Consider the following 10,000-nt stretch of genomic DNA (forward strand, 5'->3'; position numbering starts at 1 on the left):
AATATGGGGAAGAATGTTTTATTTAACTTTAGGCAAACGGTCTGTCCGATGTTTATTTCTTTTTCTTATTAGTGATGTTGTGATACATATTATTACTCATATCATACCAATGCCTTTCCGATTGGCACGCCTGAATGCGGTGAAGCGTTATATTGGTAAGTCGCTCATTTAGAAATTTAGTATCACATATAATTCTTGATCGGAATCAGAGTTGCGAATTGTAGGGGAGAGAGAGAGAGAGAGAGAGAGAGAGAGAGAGAGAGAGAGAGAGAGAGAGAGAGAGAGAGAGAGAGAGAGAGAGAAAGAGAGAGAGAAGTGTTATTTCAGTATACCCGAACCTCTTCATACTTCTGACCAAAATCATTTGAGGGCGTCTGCTCTCCGTAGACTTCTGCAACGAAGACTCATCACTTGGGAGGAAATTTTGAATTCTTTGGATTTTGAATTCTTCGCCATTCTTTTTTTTTTTGGACATGTTTGTGTTAAGATGGTTTAATCGACACATGGAAAAAGTCCGACACTGACAACAGAAATACATAAGAGAATGTTGGTTTGTGACGAACTAAAATACGACTTTTTTTTTTTAAGACCAACAAATGTGGAGGCATTTTTTTGATTTGGAATCTCTATTCAGACAAATTACAGGTTCGGATTGAAAAAAAGAGCATTGGGCACCTAACGTCATGTTGCAGGTACGATAACTGATGACGTCACATGGCAGGTACTACCGTACAACTGATGACGTCACGTGGCAGGTACGTTAACTGATGACGTCACGTCGCAGTTACGTTAACCAAAGACGTCAAGTCGCAGGTACGTTAACTGATGACGTCACGCCGCAGGTACGTTAACTGATGACGTCACGTCGCAGGTACGATAACTGATGACGTCATGTCGCATTTAGTGATTTACGATAGCTGTCATTTCGTCCCATTGTTTGGCACCTTTGGGAATTTTATACTCTTCAACATTAGACGTTATTTATAAAAGATTATACTCTTCAACATTAGATGTTATTTAGACAATTTTACAACGTCTAGTGTTTGGCAAGATGGGCCTATCTTCTTCGTCGGTTTAAAGCCAAACGGATTAAAAAGGTTGAAGATTAGAAAGACAAGCTTTCTTTCTTGAGCTTAGAGAAGACAGTTTTGAAAAATGTCAGTTTTTTTTTCTATACACCTCAAAGAATGCTAAAAAGACGATGACCGAGTGAATAGGCAAATAAACATCAGAACAAATGGAATGAGAGAGAACGGGGAACCTACGATATCGAAGTCAAATGTCGGAGCTGAAGAAAACGGAGATATCCTTTGTCAGGGGTCTTCCATGTCAAGGACTTCTAGCTGAGATTACCCACTCGTCCAGGTCCCAGAAGGGAACAGTTGCTAGGCTTTTGTCCGTTTATATAAATAGATTAATCTATTTTATATTTGTTTAATAATTATTCATTATCAATTCGTTTATATTTATTTGTGGATTTTTCTTGTTTGTGTGCTCATAATTATTCACTTATTAATTTTTCTTAGGCAATTAATACCTCTTTGTCTATGATGTCTAATACAATTGATTAATTATCTATCTATTTATTCATATATTTATTTAATGAATAACTTTTATATATTTATTTATCTTTATATTTATCTATTAATTTTCTATTTGTTTATTTATTTGTCTATATATTTATTGAATGAATAATTAATTAATTGATTAATCACTTAATTGATTAATCAACTAATTTATTTATTTGTTTATTTATCAATTTATTCACTTATTCTTTCTTGGCACACTATTTACTTAATATTATAGAAATATTGCAATACAGTCGTCATCATTTTTCAGAGCTATTGTGTAGATCTGAGTTGATAGCTAATAGGTACTATTTGCTTGGCACAACCATTGTATGATGCACCTCATCTGTTGCTGATTTGATAGAATCTTGATTATCCTAGTCTGTCTAGTAGACGCGTAGACGGAGGACGAGGAATCCCCCGGCGTACATGAGTCTGTTTTCTCTCTTTCTCTCTTTCTCTCTCTCTCTCTCTCTCTCTCTCTCTCTCTCTCTCTCTCTCTCTCTCTCTCTCTATCTATCTATCTCTCTTTCTCTCTCTCTCTCTTTCTCTCTCTCTCTCTTTTTCTCTCTCCCTCTTTCTCTCTCCCTCTCTTTCTCTCATTTCTCTCTTTCTCTCCTCTTCTTCCGGCTTCGCACTGTCACACTACTTTCCCGCTTTCTCATGGTCCATTGTCACCTTGACGGGCACCAAGAAGGCTGTGAATCTTTTAAAACATTTGCACACACACCGAATGTTAATAACCTCTCAATGAGGGAATAATATGAACAACACACTTCTTGGTTGTCAACACAAAGACCAGAGACTGGGCCTTGTTGCCAGTCTGACACAAGCTCAACGCGGACAAACAAGCGTCCGACTGTGTTTGTGATGTTAACAAGTGTTTACGTTTTGTGTGGACTGTGGACACGGTATGAAGCTGGCTGTGACGAGGACACTATGTACAGACTTGTTTCGATCAGCTGATTTTTGTTTACATATTGGTGGAGGCGGCGAGGGGAGTAGATGCTGTAATGATTATCATTTATTTTATATTATTTGTTTATTTGTTTTGTTATCATTTGTTTGTTTGTTTATTATTATTTGCTTGATTCTCATTCATTATTAGTTATATGTAAATTTATTATTATTCACTATTTACCTGTTTGTTTAGTATTTAACTACACCCAGGCATTTATTTATTTTATTCATTATTTACATTATTATAGTTTGTATTTATTCATTTATTTATTTATCATTATTATGCTTTTTTCGCATCCGACCTAGATATGGACCAAAAGGTCTCCTGTCGGCATGCTCCACCTTTGTAATCCTTTGTAGGTAAAAATAATATTCTCTACTTGAGAGAGGAAGTGGAATTGGGCAGGTAAGTTAGTGCGAACGACTGATGAGAGATGGAGCAATTGTGTTACTGAGTGGACGCCGCGAGAGGGGAAGCGTGGAAGAGGGAGACCAGACAGAAGGTGGAGAGACGAGATAGAGAAGTTTGCAAGAGTGACGTGGCAGAGGATGGCACGGTGGTGTGAATCATGGAATGCTATGAGGGAGGCCTTTGTTCAGCAGTGGACTCAAGATGGCTGATGTGATTGATTGATTGATTGAAAACAAGTACTCTCATATAAGTGCTACTGTACCTCATTTGTATATTCATCTATGTATTTATCATTTATATATTTATTCACTTATTTATCATCCAGTATTCTTTTCACTTTGTTCATGAGCATATTTATTATTTATGTATTTATTCAATTATTCACTAAATAATTGACCTCCTTGATTATTCACTCATTTGCATTATCATTTTTGTTTTATATTCTGCTTCCGGCTTGTTATGGGCACAAAGGTCGCATGTACTAGTTTAAATTAACCTGGACCACTTGGGGAGAGAGACAAGAGTGGACCACGCTGGGGACCAGAAATGGACCACAAAGGGTGGGGGTGGGGTGGGGTGGGGGGGGGTTGGACCACTATTAGGATCATATGCATCACGTTGGGGACAAATGGGAAAAAAAAGTCTTTATTCTGGCTGTCGTTCTGTGGTTTTATTCAACGACGAGAACCCGAAGCAGAGTTCGAAGCCTTAAACCCCCATTAGAAAGATGGTTAACCTCTTTTTTTCAAGTTAGTTGCCATATTAACCACTAAGACAGGGACATCTCCCCACTATCACCGTTTAACTGAATAAAAAGAAATAGAAAAAATGTCATGCCACTAACTAAAGAGGATCATTAACCTGGTAGAGGTTAACTGAGATAGTTTTGGTGCATTTTAGACCCACATCCTTTCCCATAATTATACGCCAATCAAATCCGTACCCCCCATCTAATCCATACTCCCCATGAAATCCGTACCCCCATTAAATCTATACCCCCATGGATTTCGTTCTCTTTCCCAAATCTTTAACCCCCCATGAAATCCGTACCCCTATGTAATTTGTACTCACCCCAAAATCTATACCCCCCGTGAAATCCGTATTCCCATCAAATCTATACTCTCCATGAAATTCGTACCCCCATCAAATCTATACTCTCCATGAAATCCGTACTCCCATCAAATCTAAATTCCCCGTGAAATACGTACCTCTGTCATATCTATACTCCCCGTGAAATCCGTACCCCCATCAAATCTAAATTCCCCGTACCCATACCATATCTATACTCCCCGTGAAATCCGTACCCCCATCAAATCTAAATTCCCCGTACCCATACCATATCTATACTCCCCGTGAAATCCGTACCCCCATCAAACCTATACCCCCCATGGATTTCGTACTCACTCCCAAATCCAGACTCCCTAAATTCCTACTCTCTCCTACATCCATATCTATTCTTAAATCTAGACATCCCCCTCCTATCCGTCTCGATATATTTTTTTTATAAGAAAAAAAAATAAAGGTTAATGCGACAGTCATCTAGTAGTCGTTCTTGCGATTAACGTCCTTTGATTAACTTTGCTGTAATTTTGGATTTATGAATCTTCTCGCCAGGCAGTGCCTGTTGGGGAGTATCCATAACTCATTCATGCACTTCTCTCTTTTGGGGATAGAACTCGGATTCAGAATTCCCCAGTGTTCGGAACTTAAAAAAAAAAAAAAAAAAAAAAAAAAAAAAAAAAAATCCAGGTTTTCGAAAGTGCCTCTGGAATCTGGAATCTTTCAGAATAAGAAAAGTTTCCTTCCGAATATCGGAAGTTTCCGAATTAGGGAGATTTCTAATACAGAGAACTCCCTGTAGTTATGCCTACGTGGCACACTGGTTTCGAGTTCGAGTTCAGCAGTCATTCGGGACACTTTAGGCCAAGGGAACTGCTTCAGTCGCAGATGAGCGTCTCATGGTGTAAGCTCTCGAAGAAGCCTTGAGGGGTCTCGTGTTCATAGAAAAGACTCGAACCCTCGAAGTCTGGGTCGAGTGCTTTAACCCCCGGCCCACTGAAGCCAGGAAATAGCTGAGGGGTTGGGGGTACTTGGATGGGTTGAGGGAGGGAGGGTGTGGGAGGAATTAACCTCCCCTCTGCGGGGGGTGGGGTGGATCCCCCCTCCTCCCCTCCCCTCCCTTTTGAATAAAATAGTCTAGCGGCAAACCCCCCGCCCCCCTTTCACTACGAAGGCTATAGGATAGCATGTCAGGGGTTCTCAGCCTATTTCATTATCTTATGACTTGCTGTTGCTTTCAGCTTCTTGAAGACTTCTTTTCGACACTGAATTTAATCGAAAAGTATCTAATAACTTAAACACACACACACACACACACACACACACACACACACACACACACACACACACACACACACACACACACACACACACACACACACACACACACACACACACACACACACACACACACACACACACACACACACACACACACACACACACACACACACACACACACACACACACACGAACGCGCTCACGTACACACGCATGTACACACGCAAGGACACACACGCACACACGGGTTACAAGTGAATTTGATAGCCCGTAAAAGCTTCTGCTGGTTAAGGAATCCTGTGGCGTGTTTGTCTCAGTCGCGGATCAGCTCTCATTGTTACTCATCTTATCAAAGCACTTGGCGCACGGGATTCGAAACCTGCGCTGTCATCTGCGCTCCACCGGTCGACGCTTCTACGACCGCCCAGAAGCGACGGCGATCCAAGACGGACGAATGTGATGATGTTTCTTCTTCTGATTCTCCCTTCTACTATTTTCTTCTTCTTTTTTTTTTATCCTGCAGTCTGTTTCTTCTGATTCTCCTGATTCTTGTTCTGTGGCTTCTGGTTCTGCTTCTTCTTCTCCTTTTGCTTCTTCTACTTAGTTTCTTTTTCTCTCTTTTCTTTTGCTTCTTTCGAGATATTTGGAATCGGGTATAGTAGGGTGTACCCAGTTTAAAGCACATACACACATGAAAAACTTCATTCATTCACCCTTACCATCTCAACATCTCGGGGATGAAGGTCCACCTTGCCTTCCACCACACTGTTGAGGACAATTGCAATGCAGCGAGGTACAGCTCTTTCATCGTAGGGTCTGATAGCCAATGTTGCTTTACTTCCATCGCTGTAAACTTTGACGCGCTTTCTCGTCCGTATGGGACGGATGCGGAGAACATCCTTTTAGGTCGCTGGTATTGTTGAAGCTTTAATATGGCACTCTATGTTCTTCAATATGGTACTCTAAGTTCTTTACATCAATCAGTAATGAGGCAGCAGTCAATAGGAATGTATTGGATATATCTAAGGTCAGTCTTCTTTATATCATATTGCATTATGAAACAATAATCTGTATTTCGCCAAGGTCAGATTTCTCGTAAAACGCTTTGATATTTTCGTTTATGTTGTTTCATGATTTCTGGCAACGCTAACTTCGGAAATTCGTTTATTTTTTTATATTCAGGGCGAGGGAGTTCATATTTTGTTAAAACAGAAGATGAACTAAAAAAAAAAAAAAAAAAAAAAAAAAAAAACGAAAGACTTTGGCCAACAGAGTCACTTGCAGTGATGAAAAAAATTGTTTTTCATCTATGTTTAATTCATTTTTTTTGTTTTTTGTTTTTATTTTCGTTTTTTCACACTGCCAAAGTTGCTCAGATATTGATATTGAGTATATAAAAACAGGTGCAACTTTGGCGGTGTAAAAAAAAAAAAAAGTAAAAAAAAAAAAAAAAAAAGAATCCTATTATTATTATTATTATTATCATTATTTTTTTTTTATTTTTTGCATACCAGTCACTTGTCGTCAGGCAGAATGAACTATGCAAACGTTTGCTGGGAGTGAAAGTGGGAGAAGACTGACTTCCATTGAATAAAATTGTTTAACACCCGCCAGAATATAATATACGACTCAACGCTTGTGTTGAGAAGGTTATTAAGCCGAGCGGGACATTTATTGCTTGATGAACGGAGTGTGGAGTGTGGGTCACCCACAAGTCATTTATGGTGTGGAGAAAACGGAGAGGGCGAAATGTTGTGGTGTGGTAAAGGGGGGAGGGTGGTGAACTTTTTTTCCCATAATGTTTCGGGCGTTCTTTTCCTTTACGTCTATAAAAATGGAAATATAGGTTGATGAAATTTGATGTGAAAAAACGGCAAGTTTTTTTTTTTCCTCCACGTTTCGGCCGTTGTCTTTGTATGTATGAAAACAGTTTTACGGGGTAGTGAAACGTTGTGGAAAGAAGTTATCTTTTCATAAAGTATCGGTCGTTGTTTTCCTATGAATGTATACGTATACATACATGTATACCTGGTACATATATACATACATACCTGGTACATATATATATATATATATATATATATATATATATATATATATATATATATACATGCATACATACGTACTTACATACATTCATACATACATACTTGCATGCATACACACATACGCATGTATATACACACACACATACACACACATACACATCCACCCACCTACACACACACACACGCGCGCGTGCGCGTACACACACACACACACACACACACACATACACACAGACACACACACACACACACACACACACACACACACACACACACACACACACACACACACACACACACACACACACACAGACACACACACACACACACACACACACAGACACACACACACACACACACACACACACACACACACACACACACACACACACACACACACACACACACACACACACACACACACACACACACACATACACAAATACATACATATATATATATATATATATATATATATATGTTGAAGTATGGAAGACAAATGAGTGGAAGGGCGGTGAGCTAAACACAGAGATCAGTTGGAGTTTTATTCACTGACGTTTTGCCCTTACCAGGACATTCTCAACATACTTTATGAATGTCCTGGTAAGGACGAAACATCAGTGAATAAAACTCCAACTGTTCTCTGTGTTTAGCTTACCGCCCTTCCAATCATATATATGCATATATGTATATATATATAATATATATATATATATATATACTGTATATATAATATATATATATGTATATACATATATGTATATATATATATGTATATATATACATATATATACATATATATATATATATATATATATACATATATATATATATATATATATATATATATATATATATATATGGGTGTGGGTGTGATTGTGTGTGTATAAGATATCTTCGTGTGAATATACAAAATATACAAAAGAAAAAATATTCAGTAGATACACAAAAATGAAAATTCTATAATTTTATTTTTGCTTTTCATGTGTTTTTTTTTACTTTCATGTGTTTTGAGGATGAATACAAGGCTCAGGTTAAAATAGAAAATATCTCCTTAATTTAGAATGAAATTAAAAGGAGAAATATGGATGGGGATGATGGACATGGAACTGCCTAGTGTAGGCCTTATGGTCTCTTGCAGTCTCCTTCTTTCTTATGTTCTTATGTGGTTCTTCATATCCCGCCTGACGATGTGTTCTGATGGAAGTCGAAACCTTGCGAAAAACGTTCGATGTCTTATGACGAATCCATTGGTAAAACTCCAGAATCACGCAAGCACGGTTAATTAACATGAAATTTACGTTGCCTAATATATCCTAACCCAACCTAACCTAACCTGACCTAACCTATCCTAACCTAACCTAACCTAACCTAACCTAACCTAACCTAACCTAACCTAACTTAACCTAACATAACCTAACCTAACCTAACCTAACCTAACCTAACCTAACCTAAACTAACCTAACCTAACCTAACCTAACCTAACCTAACCTAACCTAACCTAACCTAACCTAACCTAACTTAACCTAACCTAACCTAACCTAACCTAACCTAACCTAACCTAACCAAACCTAACCTAACCTAACCTAACCTAACTTAACCTAACTTAACCTAACCTAATGTAACGTAACCATTCCATAGGAAAAAAAATTGATCTTTGGAATTAAAAAAAACAAAACAAAACAAAAAAAAACAGAAAGAAGCTGAAACCGTGCTTGCTTGATCCTGGAATACTACCAATCCGTTTCGATGTCATTACAGTCTAACTTGGCGAAGTCGTGCGAATGTCCTGAATCTGAGCGAATCCATCAATGTCTAGAGAACCGCTTAAATATGTTGTCCTGGTGACGCCTTCCGGTGAGCTAAGCTAAGGTTTTCGGTGGAGAGCACACGCCAGTAGCCCCTTTGCTGCGGTCTAGTCCGTTACCTTGACTTATGCTAGATCAACCAGGTCACTGTGCGGGTAAGCCAGACAGGCGAGGCAGGCGAGGCAGGCGAGACAGGTGAGGCAGGCGAGACAGGCGAGGCAGGCGAGGCAGGCGATACAGGCGAGACAGGCGAGACAGGTGAGGCAGGCGAGGCAGGCGAGGCAGGCGAGACAGGTGAGGCAGGAGAAACAGGCGAGGTAGGCGAGGCAGGCGAGACAGGCGAGGCAGGCGAGGCAGGCGAGACAGGAGAGACAGGCGAGGTAGGCGAGGCAGGCGAGACAGGCGAGGCAGGCGAGACAGGTGAGGCAGGCGAGACAGGCGAGGTAGGCGAGACAGGTGAGGCAGGCGAGACAGGCGAGACAGGCGAGACAGGCGAGGCAGGCGAGACAGGCGAGACAGGCGAGGCAGGCAAGACAGGCAAGGCAGGCGAGTCAGGTGAGGCAGGCGAGGCAGGGGAGGCTGGCGAGACAGGTGAGGCAGGCGAGACAGGCGAGGTAGGCGAGGCAGGCGAGGCAGACGAGGCAGGCGAGGCAAGTAGCCGGCAGTGATGAATGTGAAAGTGACTGAAAGTGATTTTTTTTTTCCCTGTTATTATTATTATGACTTTAGTTTTGATTCATGGGGAGCCACGGTGTCATTTTTATGATGGAAGCGATTTCCGTGTGGGTTCTCTTAAAATGGACAATCTTAAGTCGGTTTTCCCCCAAAACAGAATAAAATCGCCCGGCGACAGATAGAGGAAAA

The sequence above is a fragment of the Oratosquilla oratoria genome, chromosome 26, assembly GCF_046742065.1.
Source record: "Oratosquilla oratoria isolate Oo_2021 chromosome 26, ASM4674206v1, whole genome shotgun sequence".
Taxonomy (NCBI): domain Eukaryota; kingdom Metazoa; phylum Arthropoda; class Malacostraca; order Stomatopoda; family Squillidae; genus Oratosquilla; species Oratosquilla oratoria.